Source organism: Phoca vitulina, unplaced genomic scaffold, assembly GCF_004348235.1.
Source record: "Phoca vitulina isolate PV1807 unplaced genomic scaffold, GSC_HSeal_1.0 scaffold7, whole genome shotgun sequence".
NCBI lineage: Eukaryota > Metazoa > Chordata > Mammalia > Carnivora > Phocidae > Phoca > Phoca vitulina.
In genome coordinates this window covers 16,934,423-16,960,168 of record NW_022589710.1, presented here as the reverse complement: position 1 = coordinate 16,960,168, position 25,746 = coordinate 16,934,423, and the positions used below count along the sequence as shown (strand labels likewise).

At 33.2% G+C, this 25,746-nt stretch overlaps 1 protein-coding gene across 9 annotated transcripts in view; it reads right to left on the bottom strand.

Annotated features, from left to right (window-relative positions):
- The window catches only part of LRFN5 (leucine rich repeat and fibronectin type III domain containing 5), a 244,820-nt gene that overhangs the window by 108,680 nt on the left and 110,394 nt on the right, over positions 1–25,746 (bottom strand). For 7 of the 9 annotated variants that reach the window (XR_004299535.1, XR_004299536.1, XM_032405010.1 and 4 more), the window contains one exon: positions 20,912–21,083. The exons of 1 other annotated variant lie outside the window; for it this stretch is intronic. The gene's annotated coding sequence lies outside the window, so the exon portion shown is untranslated. Of the gene's footprint in view, positions 1–20,911; positions 24,242–25,746 lie in introns of those variants that run through there. One more of the 9 variants, XM_032405006.1, reaches the window with a different exon arrangement.

The following is a 25,746-nucleotide window of genomic DNA, read 5'->3' as shown; positions in this document are numbered from 1 at the left end:
GGGGCGCCTGGGTGGCTTAGTCATTAAGCGTCTGCCTTCGGCTCAGGTCATGATCCCAAGGTCCTGGGATCGAGCCCTGTGTCATGCTCCCTGCTCAGCAGGAGGCCTGCTTTACCCCCTCCCACTCACCCTGCTTGTGTTCCCTCCTTACTGCCTCTCTCTCTGTCAAATAAATAAATAAAATCTTTAAAAATAAATTAATTAAAAAATAAAAATAAAAACTTCAAACATAAATTCCAGAACAAAAATTCAGAACTCAATAGATGGATTTAGTAGGAGATTAAACATTTTTAAAGAAAAACTGGAAATTTGGAATACTATATTGGAAGACAATAGCTAGATTAAACATTAAGAGGAAAGATGTTTGGGAATCCAGAAAAGAAAATTAGAAGCTACTTGGAACATGGTGAACAGATATACCATACATGTAACTGGAGTCCCAGAAGAACTGACTTCCAGACAAGGGGGAAGAAGTAATATTCAAAGATACAATGAACAACATTCCTTAAAGCTGGTAAAAAGGTATCAAGAAATTCAAGAAAACCTATGAATCCTGGCATGAAAAATAAAAAAGTATACCTCACTGTCTTAGTCTGCTCAGGCTGCCATAATAAGATGCCAAAGACCAGGTGACTTAAAGAGTGGAAATTTATTTTCTCACGGTTCTGGAGGCTGACAGTCTGGCATGAGTATGCCTGTGTGGAGTGATGAAAGTTCTCCTGGCTTGCAGTTGACCAGTCTCAGAAGAAGCAAACTTTGCATCTGGTGACTCTTCATATAAAGTCACTAATCCCAACCCATCATGAGGGCCCCACTCTCATGACCTCATCTAACCTTAATTACTTTCCAAAGGCCTCATCTCCAAATACCATCACATTGGCACTTAGGAATTCAATATATAAATTTCAGGGAGAACACAAACATTCAGTCCATAACACTCAAGGAGAACATCTAAATAGCAATAAGAGAAAACATATTATTCCTTCATACTACTTCAAAGAAAAATAAAATTAAAGGAACAACGGAAACTAGAAAACAATGAAATGAAACAAAATATCCACAAACTTAAAATACTATGCCCAGAAAATTTTCTAAAATTAAGGTAAAAATAGAATTTTCTGCTTCCAGCTATGATGAAGTAAATGGGACTGATACACTCTCTCACATTTTAAACAACTAGAAAAATATGATAAAATTTTTACAATACATTGTATAATACAATTATAATATTGTATCATATTTTGTATATTGGACAACAGATAGCACAGAAATGAAATTCCTGATAGAAAAATAGCAATGAGATTATCCCTAAAATTGTCTTTGCTTCCTGTCTGAAGGCAATTTCCACGTTGTAACAAGGGGAGGAGTGACCCAAACAGAACCCAGCAATCTTCCTGATTATGTGGATAGTGATCAGAGTTCAGGGAGGTCAAAGGTCTAGAATATATATGCAGATATTAGAGAAAAGGAAGCTATAGAGAGACTTTAGAGATCTGCATAGGGATCCCTTTGAATCCAGCAACCAACAATATAAATTTATTGTGACTGGCATCCATGTTAAAAAATACCAGGAATGCAAAGAAGCAAGAAAATATGACCCCAAACCAGAAACACTCAATTAATAGAAAAAAAATGTAGAAATGAAAGAGATGATGAAAATAGCAAAGACACTAAAAGAGTTATAATAAAGATGATCCATATGCTCACAGAGTTAGAGGAAAAAAATGACCCATGATGAGGAGAAAATTGGGAGATACACAAAACAGACCATGGGGAACTTTTAAATATGAAAAGCAGTATCAAAGATGAAAAAATAATTTCCTTACACCACACACAAAAATAGACTCAGAATGGATGAAAGACCTAAATGTGAGACAGGAATCCATCAAAATCCTTGACAACACAGGCAGCAACCTCTTTGACCTCAGCCACAGCAACTTCTTCCTAGAAACAATGCCAAAGGTAAGGGAAGCAAGGGCAAAAATGAACTATTGGGACCAACAGTGACCTGTGAGAACAATCACACAGTCTAACCCATTTGTAGTTGGAATCTTAGAAAAGTTCCTGAGCAAGAAATAAATTTGAAGCAACTATGGCTGACATATTTCCAAGGATTATTTTAAAAAATCATAAACCAATAGATGGAAGATGCTCAACAAACCCCAAGCAAAAGAAATCTGAAAAACTATACCAAGGCATAGCCTAAACAATTTTCTGCAAAACACAGCTAAAAAACATGCACACTACATAAAGAAGAACATAGCTGTAAGAACAAGAGTATACTTTTTCAAAAATTATGTATAGAAGACAGTGGGAAAGAAAAGAGTGGAGAGACATCTTTAAAGTATTAAAAGAAAAAATTATGTAAAATTGGGGTTATAAAAATAACTTTAAAATAAATAAGTACTTTTGAACAAATAGAAGCTGACAAATTCATCACTTCTGGAGTTATAATACTAGAAATGTTAAAAAAATTTCTTGAGATAAAAGGAAAATGATACTAGATAGAATGAAATTATGTAAATGGTAAATATGTGGGTAATATGAAAGTATTTTTCTCATTGTTCATTTCTTTAAAATAAAATTATTTAAAAATAATAGTTGTAGATTTTATTTTACTTTACACATGTTGAGTATATTACATATTTTACTCCTACATAGGTAGAGTTCTACAACATTGTTGCTATACATTCTACAACAATGACAAAGACAGAGTAGAAATATGGGCATAAACCATTGTAAATGTGATATGGTATATGGGTAATATGGTATAACATAATTTAAAAGTAAACTGTGATACATTAAAGATGCATATTATAAACCCCAGAACTCTGAAAAATTAAAACAAAGTGGTAAAACTATATAATCTAATAAGTAAATTTAAATAGAATAATAAAAATTCTCAATTATTCTAAAAGAAAGCAGGAAAAGCAGAAAAAATTGAACCAAGGATTTATAAGACAAATAGAAAACAAGTAGCAAAATGGAAAATTAAAACCCAACCATATCACTAATCACATGAAATATAAATGCTATGAACATTACAATTAAAAGGCAGAAATTATCAAATTGAATATAAAAACAAGACCCAACAATATGCCCTCTAAAAGAAATCCATTTAAAAAAATTTATTTATTTACTTATTTATTTGAGAGATAGGGGACAGGAGCATGGGGAAGAGGCAGAGAATCCCAAGCTGACTCCCCACTGAGCGCAGGCCTCAACACAGAGCTCAGTCTCAGGACCCTAAGATCATGACCTGTGTAGAAATTGAGAGTTGGTACCTCAACCGACTATACCACCCAGGTGCCTTAAAAGAAATCCATTTTAAATTTGAAAATGCAAATAGATAATAGCAAAAAGGTGGAAAACAGATCATGTAAATACTAATCAAAGAAGCTATAGTGTCTATATTAATATCATTCGAAATAGATTTCAGAACAAATAACAGAAATCAAGGGGTCAATTTCTTTCAGAGTACGTAATGATACTAAATGTGCATTCAAATATCAACAGATCTTTATATATGAAGAAAAATGAAGACATTATCAGATAAACAAAAAGAGAAGATATATCAGCAGCCAAACCACAATAATGGAAAAGCCAATGGGAGTCCTTTAGGGGAAGAAAATAAAAAATAGGATAGAAAAAAATGGAGATGGGGCACCTGGGTGGCTCAGTCAGTTTAGCCTCTGCCTTCGGCTCAGGTCATGATCCCGGGGTCCTAAGACTGAGCCCCAAGTGGGGCTTCCTGCTCAGTAGAGAGCCTGCTTCTCCCTCTCCCTCTGCAGCTCCCCCTGCTTGTGCTCTCTCTCTGCCAAATAAATAAATAAATAAAGTCTTTAAAAAAAAAAAATGGCGATAAGGGAAGGAATAAACAATGAGGTAAATTTAAATGACTGCTATGGTTGCAATAAAACCTGCTATGAAAAGCTAGGATTATTATGAAATACAACAATGTTGGAGGATTAGCACTACCAGATAACAAAACTTATGATAAAGCTACACCAATTATGGTAGTATGGTATAGGTATAGATATAAACAAATAAAGTGAGGAACATAATAAAGTATCCAAAACACTATCTTCATTTCACTGCTGAACTCTGCCACATTTGCCATGCATTAAGTGTCCATGTATACATAATTTTTAAGAAAAGTGGCAGAACGTAGCAGAGGGGCAAAGAAAAATTTATTAATAAGTCATATAGCTATTAATTTAAGAAAAAAATCTTAATCTTACCTTACACTATATGTAAAAAACAATGCCAAATAGATTGTGTATGTAAATGTGAAAGGCAAAGTAATTAAGCTTCTAGAAAATAGCGTAAGATGGTATATTCATGATTCAGAGACTACAGAAGTTTTCAAAAATCAATAAGTAAAAGTTAAGAAAATACTGGTAAATTGTACTGCTTTAAAAGTAAATGTAAGGACTTCTCTTTATCAAAATCTACCATTATAAAATTAAAAGGGCAAAAACTAGAACGAGACATGATATTTCTAACACATATTTGATAAAGGACGCATACTGAGAATACATAAAGTCCTTCTACAAGTCCCTGAGAAAAGGACAGACTATTTAAAAAAAAATAGGCAAAGTCCTTTTTTTTTTTAAGATTTTTTTTTTTTTAATTTATTTTACAGAGAGAGACACAGTGAGAGAGGGAACACAGGCAGGGGGAATGGCAGAGGGAGAAGCAGCCTTCCCACCGAGCAGGGAGCCCGATGAGGGGCTCAATCCCAGGACCCTGGGAACATGACCTGAGCCAAAGGCAAACACTTAATGACTGAGCCACCCAGGTGCCCCAAAACAGGCAAACTCTTAAACAGCAATGCATTTAAAAGAATATCTAAAAGGACAATAAACATTCAAAAAGTTGCTAAAGTTCATTAGTCATCAGCCCAAATGCAAATTAAATCCTCTAAGGCACTAACCAGAGTGGCTACATTTCAAAAGACTCACAGAGAAAGACAAATACTGTATGAGCTATGAGCTCACTAATATGTAGAACCTAAAAATACCAAATTCATGGAAACAGAGTGGTGGTTGCCAGGGGCTAAGGAGTGAGGAAAATGGAGAGATTTGGGTCAAAGGGTACAAACTTTCAGTTATAAGATAAATAAGTTCTGGGGAGCTAATATACTGCGTGGTGACTATAGTTAACAATCTGTACTGCAAACTTGAAAATTGCTATGAGAGTAGAGCTTTAATGTTCTTCTCATAACAACAACAGAAACAAAATGGCAATTATGTGAGGTGAAGAATATATTAACTAATCTTATTGTGGTAAATATTTCACAACATGTATGTGTACCAAATCATCACATCCTACACCTTAAATTTACACAATATGTCAATTATATCTCAGTAAAGCTGGGAAAAAATAAAAGACTGGAAAGGTTTCTTCTCTAACATGTAAAGAACTTGGAAGTTGTCATTCTAGTCCTTGTAACATAAAAAAAGCTGAACAAACAAAATGTCAGTGACTTTTCTTGCGCCAATTAGAGAACTAAAGTCACAAGAAAAACTGCCACCATGAAATCTGGAAAACCAGGTACACCCAGAGAGGCACAGCCAGCACACACTTACCTGGGGCAGAAGCTGCTAGAGCCATAAACTGTTAAGAACAATGTAATAGTAATTTTGCTAAATTGCTGAAAGATGAGAGTTAAAGTGAAGCCACAGTCTTAAGATCCCCCACATCGATGGCTTTTACCTCCGTAAACATGGAGGGACTCAGAGGGAAAAGAGAAGAATAATCCCCTTATGTTTCTAGCAAGGGGAAGGGAAAAGTAACCATTTTTAAATACATTCAGATCATTCTCCATAACAAAGGCATACTCTTCAAAGGAAAAAATTTTACCAGAGCCTTGTTCTGCCTCTAGACCTCTGAAAAAAGATTCCCAACCTCCAGAGCTACATTTAGCCTTTCTGACTCACCTAATAAGAGGAAAAAGCTATGACTCCATAGAAAAACTTATGAAGATCACAGACAAGAGCGACACCTCACCTAAAGACAGACTAAATCATAAGATTATAGCAGATTTCCCTTTCCCCACTTGCTACCACCAAAACAGAGCTCCGATATACTCAGAGTGGATTAGCTACAAGACAAAGACTCTTTCCAAGGAGGAGTACTAAGAGAAGCACAAAGTTATGAGGGAAGACAAACACAAAGACACTAGATGAATTTGAAGACTCTGGCACTTACTTATACTAAAATAAATACTAAAGAAAGCCCATCCCTCGCCAGATGAATATAAATCTTCAGATTGAAGGCCTATTTATTTCAATTCTTTTTATCCAGTACATGTCTGATGTTTAATTTAAAAAAAAATTACCAGGTATGACAAAAGCAAGAAAAACAAACAAACCAAGCATCAGAACAAGACTTGAATATGACTTAGATATTGTAGTTATCAGAGATAAAATTTAAAATAACTATGATTAATTCATTAAGAGCTAGCTATAACGGAAAAAGTAGACAACATGCAAGAACAGATGGATAATATAAGCAGAGAAATGGCAACACTAAGAAAATTAAAAAGAGGGGCGGCTGGGTGGCTCAGTCAGTTAAGCGTCTGCCTTCGGCTCAGGTCATGATCCCAGGGTCCTGGGATGGAGCCCCACATCAGGCTCCCTACTCAGCGGGGAGCCTGCTTCTCCCTCTCTCTCTGCCTGCCATTCTGCCTACTTGTGTTCTCTCTCTCTGTCAAATAAATAAATAAAATCTTAAAAAAAAAAAAAGATGTGAGGCAAAAACTGACAGAACTGAAAAGAGAAATAGATGATCCCACTATTGTAGCTGGAGACTTCAATACCCCTCTTTTAGTAACTGATAGATCCAGCAGGCAGGAAAAAAGAATTAAACAGAACCACCAATTAGCTTGAAATAATTGACATTTATAGAATACTTCATCCAACAGCAGAACACACAGTCTTCTCAAGCTCATATGGAACAATCACCAAGACAAGAGCACAATCTGAGCCATAAAACACACCTTAACAAATATAAGAGAACAGAGGACATATACAGTATATTCTTAGTTGACTATGAAAAATAATGTTATTAAATCAATAACAAAGCTCAAAATATAAAAATTATTGGAGATTAAGAAATACACTTCCAAATAACTAATAGGTCAAAAGTCTCAAGGGAATTTAGAAATATTTTTAACTAAATGGAAATAAAAATACTAATTATCAAAAACAGCAAAATACAGCAAAGCACTGCTTATAAGGAAATTTATAGCATTAAATCCATATATTAGAAAAAAGAAGATAAAAATAATCTAAGCTTCCACGCTTAGAACATAGAGAAAGATGAGCAACATTAACCTAAAGTAAATAGAAAACAAATGATAAAAAATCAGAGAAAACAATTAAATGAAAAACAGAAAAATAATAGAAAAATAATCAATATAACCTAAATCTGGGTCTTTGGAAAGATTGATAAAATTGATAAACTAATAAACAGGCTAATCAAAACAAATACAACAACAAAAACAACAACAAAAACAAAAAACAGATCATACAAATTACTAATATCAGAAATAAGAGGGTCATCTACACTGATTCAATGGACATTAAAAGCATAGTACGGGAACAGTCTCTATTTCTTAACTGAATCAACAATTAACAATTTTCTAAAAAACAACACACCTACCCAAACTGAATTAGTGAATTCTACCAAACATTTAATGGGAAATGATATTGATTCTATATAAATTCTTCCATTTAAAAAAAAAAAAAGCAGAAATAACACTGCTTAACTCATTCTATGTGGCAGGCATTAGCCTAATACTAAAACCAGATAAAGAGATTGCAAGAATAGAAAACTACAGTCCAAGAGTTCTCTTTAACATAAATGTCAGAATCCTTAAAACATTAGCAAATTGAATCCAATGATAAAAATATATATATATATATACATATATATATGTATATATATATATATAATAAACAAATGAGTTATTCGGGGCATAAAAGGCTATTTCAAAAGCTGAAAATCAGTGTTCCATAACATCAACGAGCTAATGAAGAATTAAGGTATATATCAAATTGATACAGAAAAACATTTGGCAAAATCTAATACCCTTTCATGATAAAAATTCTCAGCCAACTAGTAATAAAAAAGAACTACCTCAACTTGGTAATAAACATCTTCAAAATGCCTACAGCTATTATCATACTTAATGATGTGAAACTAGATGTTTTCCCTCTAAGATTGGGAACAATGCAAGAATGTTCCCTTTCACCACTCCTATACAACAGCATACTGGAAGTCCTAGCTAACACAATAAGACATGAAAAGGAAATAAGAGTTATATAGATTGGGAAGGAAGAAATAAAATTCTTTGTAAATGATATAATCCTTTACATAGAAACTGTCAGAGAACTAACCAAAAAAAACTGGAATTAATAAGTGAGTGCAAATCTAACAAAATATATACAGGATACCTAGGTGAAAAATCTATGTGTATGTGCAAAAATGTTCTTTATTTGCATACCCTTACACTTGAGATAACCTAAACATCCACCAAAAAGAGATAAATAAATTTTAGTATATTAATACAACATCACAATAGAGTGATGAATATTTACAATTTGCAACTATATGCAACAACTGAAATACATTCCAAAATATTAAAAGCAGAATTATAAGCAAAAGAGACAAGGTACAAATGGTAAGTACAGAATTAACCCATTCCTATAAAGTTCAAAATCTGACAAAACTAACAATTTTGGTTATTGAAGTATATATATAGAAGTGAAACGCTAAAAGAAAACAAAGAAATTATTATCACATAGCTTACATTATTATACAGTTGTTAGTTTAGTGAAAAAGGATAACATTTCAGATAAGAAGCAGAGTAGGACAATGGCAATGTTCTATTTCTTGAACTGAGTGTTAGTTTCAGTTACCTACAATGTAGTTATTCATTAAGATGTACAGATGCTTTATGAACCTTTCTATAGGTGTTAAATGTTTCAATAAAATAAGAACAAATTTTTAAGTAAAACCTTAAGCCATAATCATAATGATAATAATCATAATAACAATGACCATTGACCAATAGAAGTAAATGGCAGTATAGAGAGCAATGATGATCAAAGAAATAAATTGGAACATGGAAAGCCAAGAGATTTTATCTTTAAAACAGTCCCAAAAGAACTTTAAATTTTTAAAGGTATACCTTAGAGAAGATAAGCCAGTTTCTTAATTGTCTGTGGAAGTTCAAATAAATGAACAATCTTTTCATAGCTCCTAATCTTTCAATTATAAATAAAGTCAAGCTGTTTAAAATTCTATTCAATTATGTGACTATCTGCTTACTTGCTTTTTTATTTAAAAAATGTATTTCCTACTTACTTCTAGATTCAGACTAGAAATTAGATTTCTATTTCCAGTTATCATAAAGATTTTGTATTTAAATATGACAAAATCAAGTTTGAAAGTAGAGAAGGACATTATTCTGGAGGTGGACGAAATTCTAATAAAATGAATATTATTAAATTTTGAGGGTTCCAAAAGCATAATCCTGTCCTTCCCCAACCCCAATTTTGTTTTGAATAAGCCATGAATTTCCTTAGTGGTATTTTAATGCTGACTACAGTATAAATTGGGGAAAAAATAACACATTAAAGACAGACACTGGGTTAGGGTTTGATGAGTTCCATCATCATGATCCATTAAAAACTCAAACTGATTATTGCAATAGAAACTCCATATAATGTTCATTATGAAGAAAATGGTAAAAAGGACAATTATGCTTCTGTAGTTTGAAAAAGTGTATATATCTCAAATTACTACTTACCATAAAATCATCTAACACAAAAATCATCCACTGTGGCAAAACATGAGAAACAGTTCCTTTAAAAGTCAAGAAAAATATAAGAATGGCCACACTCACCATTTGCGTTCATCACTGTTTAAGAGATCTCCTAACCTGTTCAATTAAGTAATAGAAATATAATACAAAGGAAATTGTAATGATGCTATGTGCAGATACATAAATAAAATTATATAATTATAAGAACAGCTGCAAATAACTAAAACTAATTAAGAGTTTATCAAAGTTGCTTAGAAGACATAAGGATAAAAAGCAACGTTACAATACAGACACAATCATTTGAAAAAAATATAACATTTTAAAAGCTCATTCACAAAAACACAAAAGTTTGTGAAGAAATAGAAAAAAATACAAGACATATAAGGAGAAAGGTATAAACCTTTATCATCAGCCTTGAAAAAGTTCATTGATAGATAAATTTCATATTAAATTTTTTTAAAAACTATTTCTTTCCAAGCCAAAATAAAAATTACTACAGTAAATGTGACTCCAGTAAAATTTAACACATGATTTTTCATCAAACTTGTCTATTCCCAAAATTGAAACAGAAAGGTAAAAAATAAAGAGCCAATGTTATTATAGCCAAGGAAATTTTGAAGGAGAAACAAAAGCAGTGGATTCATTTATTTTACAATCTATCAAAACTTAGAAGAATAATTCAATTACAGCATGGTACATGTGCAGGGATGATGAGGAGAACAATGAAATAACACAGAAAAACTAAGAAATATATCTGTGCATATATGAAAACTCTGTGTATGGCAGCATTAGAGTTGCAATTCAATGGGGTAAGGATGGAATATTCAATAATCAGCATTAGAACAATTGGTTATCAGTATAAAAAAAATAGAACCGAACTTTACTCCAAATCCATTTTAATCTCCACCACTATATAAAAAAAGTGAAGAGACTTATTTTTATTAAGTTATTTATTTATTTATTTATTTATTTATTTATTTATTTGACAGAGAAAGAGACAGCGAGAGAGGGAACACAAGCAGGGGGAGAGGGAGAAGCAGGCTTCTTGCTGAGCAGGGAGCCTGATGTGGGACTCAATCCCAGAACCCTGCGGGGTCAATGACCTGACCCCAAGGCAGACGGTTAATGACTAAGCCACCCAGGCGCCCCAAGAGAGACTTTTAAAATATTAACAGAACATATAAGAAAAAATCTTTATTTAATAACAGAGAATAGCTTAAACAATGCAAAAAAAAAAAAAAAGAAAAGAAAAGAAACACACACACACACACACACACACACACACACACATTCCCCAAACCAAAAGAAACAATTGATAAACTTGCCAAATTAAAATGAAAACATTTTATCTGGACAAGGACTTCCTGGGACATTCCCTTTCTTGGAGCTTGGGATCCTTTGTGCAAATTCCTCTTTGTAAAAACGATTTACTTTCTCACTGCACTGTCCCTTAAAATTAAGAACTGAAATTATTAAATATTAAAAAATGCTGATGAAAACTTGATGACAATACAATACACTGAATTAAGTCATCCATCCTATGTATGAAATATTAAATGTGTCAGTAGCTTTATATTTAAAAAACTATCTCTGGGTTACTAGTATAGGTAAGCTTCCGATTGCTCACAGATCTACACTAAATAAGACCTAGAAAAACTCTCAGCTGACACCATAAAAGAGGGTGCTTAATGACCATCTCCCCAGTACAATCTGAGGCAACATAATCTTTCCCCTGACTGGATGGGAAAGGGTCACGTTTCCTTGGGGATCTGCCAGCTGTAGGAAGGATTCCACAACCCCCACTCCACTTTTACTTTAGTGTGTATAAACAACTCCTGAATGGTTAAAAAATATAAGCTATATCTTATTTCCCACTTATGCCCTTTTGAGTGTCAAGGGTCTGGTGCAGCATTAAAGCAAAGTTGTGTATTACTCATTATCTTATGAGTTTGTATCTCATTTAGGAAGAAAAAATGTAATTCCTGCCTCAACCCCTGAACTTACAATACTAGTCCTTGATGAACATGGTATAACATTTTAAAGTGCAAACACTAGCCACAGATTGGGGCAATTTTATATAACTCAAGAAATCCACAAAAGACTAGAATGCAAAATACATTTTTTAAAAACTACTATAATCTGATAAGAAAAACACAAGCTAATATGAAAATTAACAAAGGACTTCACCAAAAAGAAAATCTGAAAGGCCAATAAACTCATGCAAAGATTCTCAATCTTATTAGTAAATCAAGTAAATACAAGTCAATACAAGAATGAGAAACCATTCCATATCAAATATGGCCATTCCATATACAGTAATATTTCATAATATATAAGGAATTTATTTAAAACCTGAAACATAGAAGAATGTAGTTCAACAATGAAAACTATGGACACATCTATACAATTTTTTTAAATTAAGACTATTTTTTCAGAGCAGTTTAAGATTCACAGCAAAATTGAGGGGAAGGGAAAGAAATTACTCATATACTCCCTGGATCACACATGTAAACACTCTCCTGTTAATAATATCCACCATAGTGGGACATTTGCTAAAAATAATGAATGTAAACTTGACACACCATAATCCCCCCAAAACCCATACATAGTCTATACTATCATTCACTCTTGGTGTTCCACATTCTATGGGTTCGGACAAATGTATAATGACACATATCCATCATTATGATATCATACAGAGTATTTTCACTGCCCTAAATCCTCTGTGCTCTGTTTACCCCCTACCCCTAAACACTTGGCAACCACTGATCCTTTTGTTGTTTTGATAGTGTTGTCTTTCCCAGAATGTTATAGAGTTGGAATCATACAGGATGTAACCTTTTCAAATTGGCTTCTTTCACTTCCTAGCAGGCATTTAAGTTTCTTCCATGTCTTTTCATGGCTTGATAGCTGTTCTTTTTTAGTGCTGAATAATTTCATTGTCTGGATGTACAGTTTATTTATCCTTTCACCTACTGAAGGACATCTTGGTTGCTTCCAAGTTTGGCAAATTATGAGTAAAGCTGCTATACAAATCCGTGTGCATGTTTTTGTATGGACATACATTTTTAAGTTTTTTGAGTAAATATCAAGAAGGATGATTGCTGGATCTTATGGTAAGAGTATGTTTAGTTTTGTAAGGAACAGGCAAACTGTCTTCCAAAGTGCTGCACTATTGTGCATTCCCACCAGCAATGTATGAGTTCCAGTTGCTCTACATCCTCCCCAACACTTGCGTTGTCAGTGGTTCGGGTTTTGGCCATTCTAATAGATGTGAAGTAGCAGCTCATTGTTGTTTTAGTTTGCATTTCCCTAATGACACATAATGTGGAGCATATTTCATATGCCTTTTTTTTTTTTTTTTTTGGACCATCTGTATACCTCCTTTGGTGAGGTGTCTATTAAGGTCTTTGGCTCCTATTTAAAACATGTTGTTTGTGTTTTCACTGTTGAGTTTTAAGAGTTCTTTATATATTTTGGGTAACAGTCCTTTATCAGATATGTCTTTTGTAAGTATTTTCTCCCAGTCTGTGGCTTGCCTTCTCATTCTCTTGATATTTTCTTTCACAGAGTTTTTAACTTTAATGCAGTTCAGCTTATCAATTATTTTCCTGGATTCTTAGGTGTTTTATGCAAAAAGGCATCATCATACCCAATGTCACCTAGGTTTTCTCCCATGTTAGCTCCTAGGTGTTTTATTGTATTGCATATACACATAAGGCTTTGATCCATTTTGAGTTACCTTTTGTGAAGGTTTTATGATCTGTCTAGATTCATTTTTTTGCATGTGTATGTCCAGTTGTTACCACACCATTTGTTGAAGAGACTGTCTGCTCCATTGTACTGCTTTTTTTCCTCTGTCAAAGATCAATTGACTATATTTACAGGGATCCATTTCTGGGCTCTCTACTCTGTTCCACCAATCTATTTGCCTATTCTTTCACTAATCCCACACCTTTTTGATTACTGTAGCTTTATAGTAAGTAGCTTTATAGTTAAGTCTTAAAGTCGGGTAGCATCAGTCCCCCAAGTTTGTTATTCTTCAATATTATGTTGGCTATTCTTTGTCTTGTGCCCCTCCATATGAACTTCAGAATCAGTTTGTCAATAGCCATGAAATAACATCCTGGAATTTTGATTGGGACTGAATTGAATCTACATATCAAATTGGCAATTAATGACATCTTGACAATATTGACTTCTCTCCATGAACATGGAATATGACTTCTCTCCATGAACATGGAATATCTCTCAATTTTTTTGTTTATACATTTATGCTATTTTAATGTTTTACTTGCATGAGATCCTTTTATAAGTTACAGAATTTATAATTTGGGGATCATATTATATTACATATTTGGGTTTGTGATACAAGATAATTATGTATAATTTTAATCAAAATTATTTTCAGCTTTATTCTTGTTTTCAATAAACTTCTGTTTATTAAGAATGATCATAGAATGCTGGTTAATTTACATTCTAGTGAAGTAAAAAATTACTGAATGCCCTAAACACAGATTACTAAATTTCAAGGAAATACAGCATACCAAACGCACCTACTACTGAAACAAGAAATAAGATATAAATCTCTAGAGACTATGGACTCTGAGAAACAAACTGAGGGTTCTAGAGGGGAGGGGGTTGGGGGATGGGTTAGTCTGGTGATGGGTATTAAAGAGGGCACGTACTGAATGGAGCACTGGGTGTTATACACAAACAATGAATCATGGAACACTACATCAAAAACTAATGATGTAATGCATGGTGATTAACATAACATAATAAAAAAAGATATAAATCTCTATAACTTACCATTCCTCATAAGGATTTCCAGTGCCTTGGACTTGTCATTGTTATTTTTAATGCCTTTGATATATGTATTTTTAAAGTAAATCCCCGATATCTGTTGTTTCACATGAGTATTTTGCATAAAAGGACATTGCAAAATGTGTAAATAAATGGTCTTTTTGGCTTATTTGGAGTAGAATAAATAGACTTTTTTGTATCATGGTATGTCTTATAGACTGAAGTTACTATTTTATTAATGTCTGGACTTATTTCTGAAGATGGCTCAAGAAGTATCCTGAGAAACAAAAGCATTTAAAAAAAAAAAAACTTACTTCAGCAAAACACCTGTCTAGGTGTAGAGGAAAGACTTGATAATTTCTGAGGTCTAATTACTTGTTCACATGGGTATCATGTGGCAAAAATAAATATAAAGATACTACTAAGACTGGAGAAAGATGAGCTGGACTTAGGCTTGATGACTGCTAGATTCTAATTGGATGTTTTCTTCAATATCTTCCTTATTTATCATTATGATTCATAATGAAGTATTATAGATCTCCATACATGAATACCCTTGCACAGTAAGTCATATATATGGATTTTGTCTCCAAATGAAATCAGGTAAACCACTGAGAAACTGCCCACAAACCATAGTAAAGCATTACCAAAGAATTTTAAAGAATCTCCTATACCTTTAATAAAAGTTACTTACACACTATGATGACTAGAGAACAAACCCAAAAAGTGATTCAGATGTTGTATTTCTGCTGGACTCACTATTATGTGACTCATTCTTGGATACCAGTTTCCAGACTGGGGACATTTGAATATAACTACATCAACAAAAGCCATGAATGCCATAGGTCTACTTCATTATCATTATAATTATTAAATGGAGTCATTCTTTAACTAAACCTGACCTAAAATTTTGAGTTTCACCATGTCATTTCAAGATACACACAAGAAATATTGAAAAATGCTCCAAAATATAACTTTGATTAAATGAAAATATTACATTAAATTACATATAATTTTATTTGTCAGTATATTCTTTTAAGTAGAGAATTCTCAGAAAAAGTTTACTCTCTTTTTCTGTCTCCTTATAAATAATGAATGTATGTTTTCAACTGTGGATTACTTCTGCACTGAGATCATTATTGTAGTAGGTATTGAAATAACCTAAAAGGCACTCATTTGCCTGTAATGGAACTCTATCTTCAAGACATAAATAAGTAAGCAGGTATTAAAAGGTTATTTGTTTTTCAGATATTAAACAGTATGTTAAAACTTCAGGCTTTAGAACAGTAATCCGTATCTGCATGCAAGTGATCAAAAAGAAAGCCAGATTCTTATTATGGATTTAGAATTAATTGCCTGACACTAAGAGGAACAGTCACCTTAAAAAAGTTGCTTTTTCGCCTCAGCAACAAAGCTTTTACCTCAGCTTCCAAATCTTATATGCCTGATGTTTTGTATAAATATAGGGGGAATGCATTTTTATGTCAAGTAAATTACACCTTCAATATTCCTAATGACTGAAGGTAAGATTAATTAGACAAATGAGATTAAGCTACTACCTGCCAAGTCACAGTCATCATCCAGCTTTATCTACGTAATGAAGGATGATGGAAAAGGTTATCATTCGAGTCTAACCCATATGTCTCCTCCTGTTTGTCCCCATCCCCAACTGGTGTGTTTTACTTATCCCTTCTGGGTGATAAAATATCTTCAACACCAATGAGGTTCTCCAACATTCTAGATATTAAATACTTCTGTGTCAAAACCATATAATCTAAGTTAACTGTGTTAGATATCTAGATAGCACTTTTCGAAATCAAGTCTCTAGGTTTTCCTAAATTATTAATGTTTCCAGCTGGCACTGATATGTCTACAAAGTCCCTGATTTTTTTTTTCACACATCTTTCCATGTAGTTCTGTAATTTCATTGTGTTTTCCCCTTCATAAGTCATTAGTAATAATAAGCGAGTGTTTATAATCAGTGTAGCCTACACTGATTCTTTTAGTCTGTGAGTTTCTTGCTATGGTAAATCATAGATTTTTCTCTAAATGAAGTCTTTGTACCCCCAATTGTTTTCCTTGCTATAAAGTCTCCCATGCTCTTTTTAATATTAGTAAGAGATGCCTCAGTTTACCCAGAGAATTCTAAATTTGACATATGTTAAAATGCCCCCAATGCAGCCCACAGTGATATAAGGGAGGTTTACTAGACATGAAACAGGGTGTTCATCACAATAACTGGGATAATAACCTAGGTTAAGTCTGTACAAATTGGACTTTTTCCAATGAGTTCCATAGCCAATGCTTTGCAATTAAGCTTGTTGCCATACATCTAATGTCAGTTGCCAGGAATACTCTCCACATGACATCAATCTCTCCTGGTCCTAAATGTAATCATTATCTCCTAAAGCAAAACATTTATTCAGACCTCATCCCAGGACACTTCATAGTAAGAGCTATAGTATTAGCAACCCACAGAAATGACACTAACAGTAGGCTGAGAGAGCAGTGGCCTTTCTACATCATGTATTGCCAGCTAAGACATTTTTAGTTTTGGTGTCAGTACTTAAGGGCTTTTGGGAGAACTGTGCATTATCTCTCTAGCTTCTGGGATATTTACCTAAGTGAGACAACACATCAGCACATTAACAATAGTCTAATGTTGAGACCTATCTCTGAGGTTCAAATTCTACTTATACTAAGTAGCATATTTGCATAATCTCAGATGGAAAAACTTCTTTTTCACTGAGCTCACATGACTATATGTAGTTTTCCATCACTAGTTATGGTAGTTATTTCTGCATTGCAATACCTGTATCACTCCTACTGATCTATAATTATTTTTCAACAAAAATTCCAATTGGATTCATTTGTACCTGCTTCATAACAGCAAGGACAGGGTCTTGATCAATCACCTATCAGAAAATAAGACCCTAAGGAATGTAGCCAAGACTAAGAAGGAGAGAGGGTAGCAGTATAAAGGCACTAGAAAAATAAACACCCATTGAGAATGGCAAGCCTGCAATAAAACTTTGACAACAAGAAAACACAAAACCAAAGAGATTTCATAGTCGGTGCTTAAAAATTCTATTCCAGTTGATGTCCTTGAAACCCCCACGGTGGAGTAGGGCTGGGGGGGGGAAGGGGGCTCTAGGCCCATGTTCATAGTGCCTAAAAAATGAAAAGAGGTTTCCATGATGAGCAAAATGGACATGGATCATGACCTCATAGTGCTCACATTCTGAAAGGGAGGTCAACATTAGATAACTGCATGAAGAGACATAAACTTGTAATGAATTTCAGTTATACGGTGCTGTGGAACCAAATGATAACAGGTCATGATCTGGTCAGGCAGAACAAGAAAGGCTTCCTTCAGGAAGTGACTATTGTGTTGAGATACTAGGCAAAAAGGAACTGGGAATGGTGATCTGTTGAGGGAGAAATAATCATGTGCAAAGACTTTGGTGGAAGGTCATATGATGTGCCTAGAATGCAAGAAAGGTGAAGAGCACAGTGTGAAATAAGTGGGGGACATTTAGAAAAGGGCTAAACCACTCGAATCAAATAAGTTAATGTCTATTAAAAAGTACTGGAAGGTGTCAAATAATAATATATTGATTATTACGATAAATGGTTAAGCCACTGTCAATTAATGTTATCAGAGTTGATAATTTCCAAGTCTTAAACATAGGGAAATTTGTTTCAGAAAAATAAAAATATGATATATTTAATGTCAGTAAGAATACTTAATATTTAGAAGGCATATTAGTTTTGTAGAGTGATTATCATTACTGCTGTGCATATAGTAAATTATCTTTAGATACATATAAACATATGTATATATTTAGACAGGCATGCACATTTCCTGTTCAGATATTATTGTTTATTGTTTAATTTTATCACAGTGCTTTAGTTAAACAAGAAGGAACAGTAGAAACAGACAAAAATACTATTTTACTGACCAAGACTAGTTGAAAATGCCACAGTGAGAAAAATAACCATCATAACAACAACCACTACCTCAACTGTCCTCCACTAGTAACGAATAGATATTCCATTGCCTCATTATTTTACTACTTCTCCATGCTTTACTTTCTCTAAGAAAGTTCCTAGTATTCCATTTATTTTTAAAGGGATTTTAATGGACGTGCTATGAATTTTCAATGAGCTATTTGAAATCTGAGGAACCTAATTAGGAATGTATTTACTTTCTCTTTTTTTCAGGGTGATTAATTCCATGCAAGACTTTCAGCCTAATGTTACTCCAAAGAAAAAAATAGAAAGGAAAAAGGAGGTTCTACTTCTACAGACTAATGGACTGGTAATTTAAAAATTGAATTAAGCATTAACTCAGAAGAGTCCTTCTCAATATATAAATTATTTCTGTTTAGCCTTCTATTGCCAGGTTAATTAAGGAAATCCTCCAGCCTTGATTATAACCATTAGTAAATGAAAATGTATTTGAATTCACTAGTCTTGTGATTTACACTAGAGAATCTATGTGAGTAAATATATTTCCTATGCTAACAGCTTTCATAAAGTCAGATGTGTTATTTAGAAAAGTCAGCTTTATCTGTGGAAAACAAAAATTTATTAAGTATCTAATTTATTGTTTGGGCATATAAAATCTCTGTAGGTTCTTGTGGGGTTGCCTTTAAGAAACAAACCTTATATATCTCTATATCTTCAAGATGTGTGAAATCAACTCAAGCTTAGTCGGTCCTCCATTTCTTTAAAAAAGCAAAACCTAGAAAATCTGAAATGTCTCCCTCAAGTTGCTTTATTTAATAAAAAGCGCAAGAACAAAAACAGCCAACGCAATTTTTAAGATAAATGAATAAATGATGTACGAAAAGAGTACAAGGTAATAAAACATGCATAGAAAAAACCTACACTAAAATAATGATTTGTAATCTATCTTCTGCATACTCAGACTCATCATTTTATGCTACAGTTATAGTTATAATGAATTAACTTCAATATAACCTAATATATCCTATTTGTTTATGTCTTAAAAGTAGTCCTTCTACATTACTTTGAGTACACTAGCAACAACATACTGAATGCCTGTTTTAACTATTAAATAGATAGCACCACAATTCAGAAATAAATTCTTAACAACAGTCTTTCTGTTCCCTTAAAGATATAGACCTATCTATTGCTGGCATATTGAAGCTGTAATATGTTGCAAAATAAAACTAAGGTTATTAAGTATTTTCTATCCATTCTCTTCAAGGAAATTTTAATTGCTAAGCACCTAATTAAAATAAATAATCTAGGCTAAATCAAACTTTTACTGTCTATAAAAATGCACTCATAATCATTTTGTGTGGTGACATTTTGACACAAATATATCCCTAAGAGAAGCAAGGGACGCCTACACCGAGTATTTGGGAAATGGGAAAAAAGAAATATGTCAAATTTAAACCAAATAAACTAGAAAAATGGCAAAACAATAGGACTAGAAGTATGAACTAGGAAAGTCTGAACATTCCCCAAGATACCGTTTTTACTTTTCAAATCCTATAAACATAAACAATCATGTAATTGATGTATTTACCTGATATATCCAGTAATTAAAAAGCCCAAAGATAAGTATGCAGCTGGGAATTGGTTTGGGGGTGGCGTGTAATATATTACATTACGCATCTTGTACAATCTTCATGTCCTGATTTCAATCCATGTCCCTACCTGTGATTTCTCTTTTATTTTTTAGTATGCATATTTGTAAGTTGCCATAAATTCTCCTTCAAGGACACAGAGAACACGTTACTCAGTAAACCAACAAATCAAGAGAAATGTCATTTCCTGCACCAGTCTCTTACTCTCCATATACCATTGGAGATCACAGTCATGAAAAGGGTAGTTGATATTTAAGAATCAAAAGACCAGAGATTTTATTCCATCTTCTTAATTCATTAGACAAGCAAATTTAATAAAATATTTGGTCATGCTGAATCCATTTGCTTATGTGCAAACATTATTTTAATCTCTCCCCTTTCTATGCCTCAAAGCTGCAAATATAAATCATGATAAGCATGTGAAGCAATCCTGAAAAAAATCTCAGAAAACCCCATAAACATATGGGTTATCAACATAAAAAGTAATAACTATATCTTCAGAAAGATAAAACTCAAAAAAGAAGTCAAATAGTTAGTGATGAATAATCCTGGTTTTAATTTGTATATGAATTTGCAAGATTTCCAGTTAGCCTCCTCTAAGTATTTTTAAAACCACGGGCAACGATCAAACTGAATGTAGTCAACTTACTTCTGGAGCCAGAAGAGTTCCTCACTGCTGTGAAGGAGTCAGCACTCTGCCTGGCTGCTGAAGAAGACGGACAGGGTGAAAGCATCTCCAAAGCTGATTCTGAGGATAGTGTCAGAAGGGTGCTCAGCTACTACATATCTTCCCAACACCTGGCTGAATGGTTACAGGGACTCTTCAAAGGAGACAAGCACAAAAAGAGTGTATCAAAATATGTCTATAAAGTATCTTTGAAAAATAGAGTTGCTGTTAACTGTGTGATCAATCCCAAAATATATCAGGAATATCACTAAATATAATTTGAATAGATTTGCATAATAAGGCTTTGTAATGGCCCTGATTCCAACAGCTATGTCAGCGTTGTGTTTTTCATCTTTAGAAGTTTTCTTATCTCATAATTGAAGATAGTTTAAACAATCGAAAGATAGATAGTTCAATTTTCTTTACATTTCAATTAATTCAACTTGCAGACTAATGTTAAAAAAATTACAAAAGTCAAGAAATGTTTAACCATCATCTACTATGTACCAGGCACATGATACTGGCCATTCAGCAGTGAATGAAGCTCATAAATCCTGCCCTCATAGCAGCAAACTGTTTTATGTTGTGATGCCTGTATTTCCTTCAAGACAGAATCTACTTATTTAAACACATCGATAATCTACAGAGGAAATCCTCAGATGTGCCACTTGTATTTGAACTTCATGTCAGAAGATTGCTGATTTCTACCTATTTCTGAGAGTCCCGTATTAATCTAAATAATAACTGATCTACCTCTAGGAGACACAATATTTAACTTTCTTTCCCCTAACATCTATATAATAATGCCAATTAATATTCAACCACTATCACTTTTAATGCAGAAATAGGCTGAATTGTTTAAAATGTTTTTTTAAATGAACAAAGGCATTGTAATTTTACTTAGGCCATGATTTATTGTATCTGCAGAAGCAAAAGTGAGGAATAATATAATTCCAAAGGGTATTATTAAGAATCATGTAAGATGATACAAAAACAGTTTGGGTTTTGTTTATTGTTTCTGCTGTCTCCATTTGTAAAAATGTGTGAATGATCTTATAAAGTCAAAATTTAAGAGGGTGATTATATTGTCCTGAGATGGCGGATAATTACGGCTTAAAAAAAAAAAAAAAAAGTAAAGCTACTGCTTAAAGTTTATATTGAAATTACTCAGGAATGTTAAAAATCAATGAACAGATTAATGGTAAAGTGGAATAAAAGTAAATTACAGTTCATTTCAAATTACCTTTATGAATCTGCCAACTGATGCTATCTTTTTAAAATTTATATTTATTACAAAAGATAGATGTGTCTTAGAGAATTAGGGAATAACTTAGATATAGCACATACACACATACATGAATATAAGTCAATCATATGCCAACCATTCTGAGACAGCTATCATTTGCCTTGTTATTTATTTCTTTCCATGAATATTTTAATTTTTACATTTTATATGCATGATAAAAATATAAGAAATACAAAAGCAAATCTCCCTCCAAAGCAAGACATATACCCCTTAGAAGAAACCAATTTCAAATTTCAGAACATCCTCCCAGAAATACTTTACGCATATATGAATGTGAGTCTGTGTGTGTGGATTTTTATACATATATAAGATTGTACCCTATTTTGCTCTATTCCTTTTATTTCATACACCATGAAGATCACTCCTGTTTTCTATTATCGACCCTATTCATTCTATCCATGAGTTTCTATTATATACATACAATATAATCTGCTCATAATATGTCCAGGTTGAAAATTAGCAAATGTCCAGGATTTTATCATAAGATGATATAACCAATGTCCTATTATACATCTATCTATGTACACATATTAGTGAATACATTTATAACAAATTCCTAGAAGTAAAATGTTAGGTACAGAAGCCTGTTATTGAAATTCTGATTATGCTCCCTCCCTGTAGTAAAGAGGAAGTATAAAGCAAGAGCAAAATATTATTAATATCTCCAATTATTATACTAACAATAAAAAAGGACTGATGATCAACAGTATTTCCATGTCTTCATTTTAGCATGGAAAGCATAGTAACTGCTACAATCCTTTCTAAATTCTAATAACCCAAAGCTCTTTTTATCTACAGTTATATCATTTATTAATGATAACATTTTCCCTTTTCTTACAATAACTTTTATTAAGTACTTACTATGTGCCAGCTGCCAAAAAGCATCTATTATCTAAACCAATTCTCCCAAGAATCAAATGAAATAAATGCATATTCTTATACACTGCTATGAAAAGTAGGGATAGAGGCAAGTCAACTAGCCTTGAGCAAGGTCATATAGCTAGCACCAGGCAAGCCTGGGACTCTTAATCTAGGGCTAGCTCACTCCAAATCAATGCTCCTATATCTGATATTGTAAGTGAAGATTTCAGAAAGCCATTATAGGATTCTATAATAAAGAAACACAAAGAAGGTGCTGGGTTTTTTGTGGTTTTTTTTGTTTTGCTTTTTGCTTTTTAGTCCATATATTTTGGTCAGTGCAATGCCAAAAATAGTAGGTTTTAGACTGGTATTCCAATACCGCAATTTTGTAGTGCGATCTTACAAAGATGTCCTTTTCTACTTGATAATATCTTGAAATAAAACATCTTATGAGAAATTCTGATCAGTCCCTTAGTTCCAAGTTGTTGCTATGTTGGCCTTCTTCCACAGTCTTAGAAAATTTGGCAACTGTTATTGTTTATGTACATGTATTCCCAAGAAATATGGTTCTTCCTCCAACAATTATCTTGAATGCCAACATTAAACTCTGAAAGAACTCAGGAAACATGGGCAAAACTCAGAAAGTTATTAGGGAATATTTTTTTTCAAAATGGAGAATCATGACCCCTTCCAGATCCTAGTGGCATTTTCTTCCCTTCAAGGTCTTCGCTAAGTGCTCATCAGTTGTCTGAACATATACTTTGATTCAAATCTCACTATCAAAAAAAAAAAAAAACAAATCTCACTATCGATAAAGGCAGGACTTTAAAAGTCTTATGAGCCTTGACTGGAATCATAGCAATGACCATATTACTCAGTTTTCTCTCTTAAAATGAAAAACAGTATTACAAAAAGTTGTCATTATTTCAAGGTATCATACATCTGAAAGTACCAATCTGGAATAGAATTCATTGTAGGCATGTGATAATTTTGTTTCCCTCAGGAAGTTTTTCCTAAGGTTGCCCTAAGTTTTACCACATTGATCACTAAAGAAACCCTTGAAATATTTGAAGGTAGCAGTAACATAATCTTAAGTATTTCCTTCAAATTTAAAGATCCAGTTTGAGGGCACCTGGGTGGCTCAGTTGGTTAAGCGACTGCCTTCGGCTCAGGTCATGATCCTGGAGTCCCAGGATCGAGTCCCGCATCGGGCTCCCTGCTCAGCAGGGAGTCTGCTTCTCCCTCTGACCCTCCCCCCTCTCGTGCTCTCTCTCCCATTCTCTCTCAAATGAATAAATAAAATCTTTAAAAAAAAAAAAATTTAAAGATCCAGTTTGAGCAATTATGAATCCACCAAAAAGCATCATTACTTATCTTTCTCCACCTTACCTCTAATAGTACAAAATAAATAACATGAAGGAGCTGATCTCATTAGTTTTTAATTACATCTACCTTGTGTTGAAAATGATTAAAAATTAAACATTTAGTCGTCCAGATGTTTCAGCTACATGATGCAAAAACCCAGCTGTTTTGAAATATATGATGAATAAATGAATTAGATGGTTTCACTGTAATTTAGTCAATCACTTATTTGATAATCATATAATAATATATTGTTTGGTATAATATAGCCATGATCTTAGTGGACTACTCCAAAAATGAGGGTATAATATAAGAAATACTATTTTATTAAGACAAATAACTTGAAAAAAAATTTGGACCAGAAATACAGAATAAAATCAGAAATTATTTTTTGATAATGGGTTTTTGAAATGCATAAATATTCAGGGGGATTCATAAAAATGCTATTATTAAAACATGCTTGCCTCATCACCAGTACTGTTAAACCTAATTTAAAAATTAAATCAGAAACCCTGATTGAATATGACCTCACTGATATAAGGAATTCTTAATCTCAGGAAACAAACTGAGGGTTGCTGGAGTGGAGGGGGTGGGAGGGATGGGGTGGCTGGGTGATAGACATTGGGGAGGGTATGTGCTATGGTGAGCGCTGTGAATTGTGTAAGACCGTTGAATCACAGACCTGTACCTCTGAAACAAATAATGCAATATATGTTAAGAAAAAAAAGAAGATAGCAGGAGGGGAAGAATGAAGGGGGGGAAATCGGAGGGGGAGAAGAACCATGAGAGACAATGGACTCTGAAAAACAAACTGAGGGTTCTAGAGGGGAGGGGGGTGGGAGGATGGGTTAGCCTGGTGATGGGTATTGAGGAGGGCACGTTCTGCATGGAGCACTGGGTGTTATGCACAAACAATGAATCATGGAACACTACATCAAAAACTAATGATGTAATGTATGGTGATTAACATAACAATAAAAAAATTTTCAAAAAAGAAACCCTGATTGAATATGGAAGTCTATTTGTGTTACTGAATAAAGTGTACCATATACCCAGCTATAGGAAAATGTTTACAAATTATTATACACATCCAGGATCATATGATAAATAAATTAACACACCACTAGAACATTTGTTGCTTAATGTAAATGTCACTTTGTAAATGAGAACAACTAATCATTCCTTTCCTCTAATAGCAAGTGTTCAGCAGTTAAATAAAACATAAATCTTGGTGACCTAAAAATTTTACTACTGCATTTGTAATTTCCTGTTAACAACTCAAGAAAAT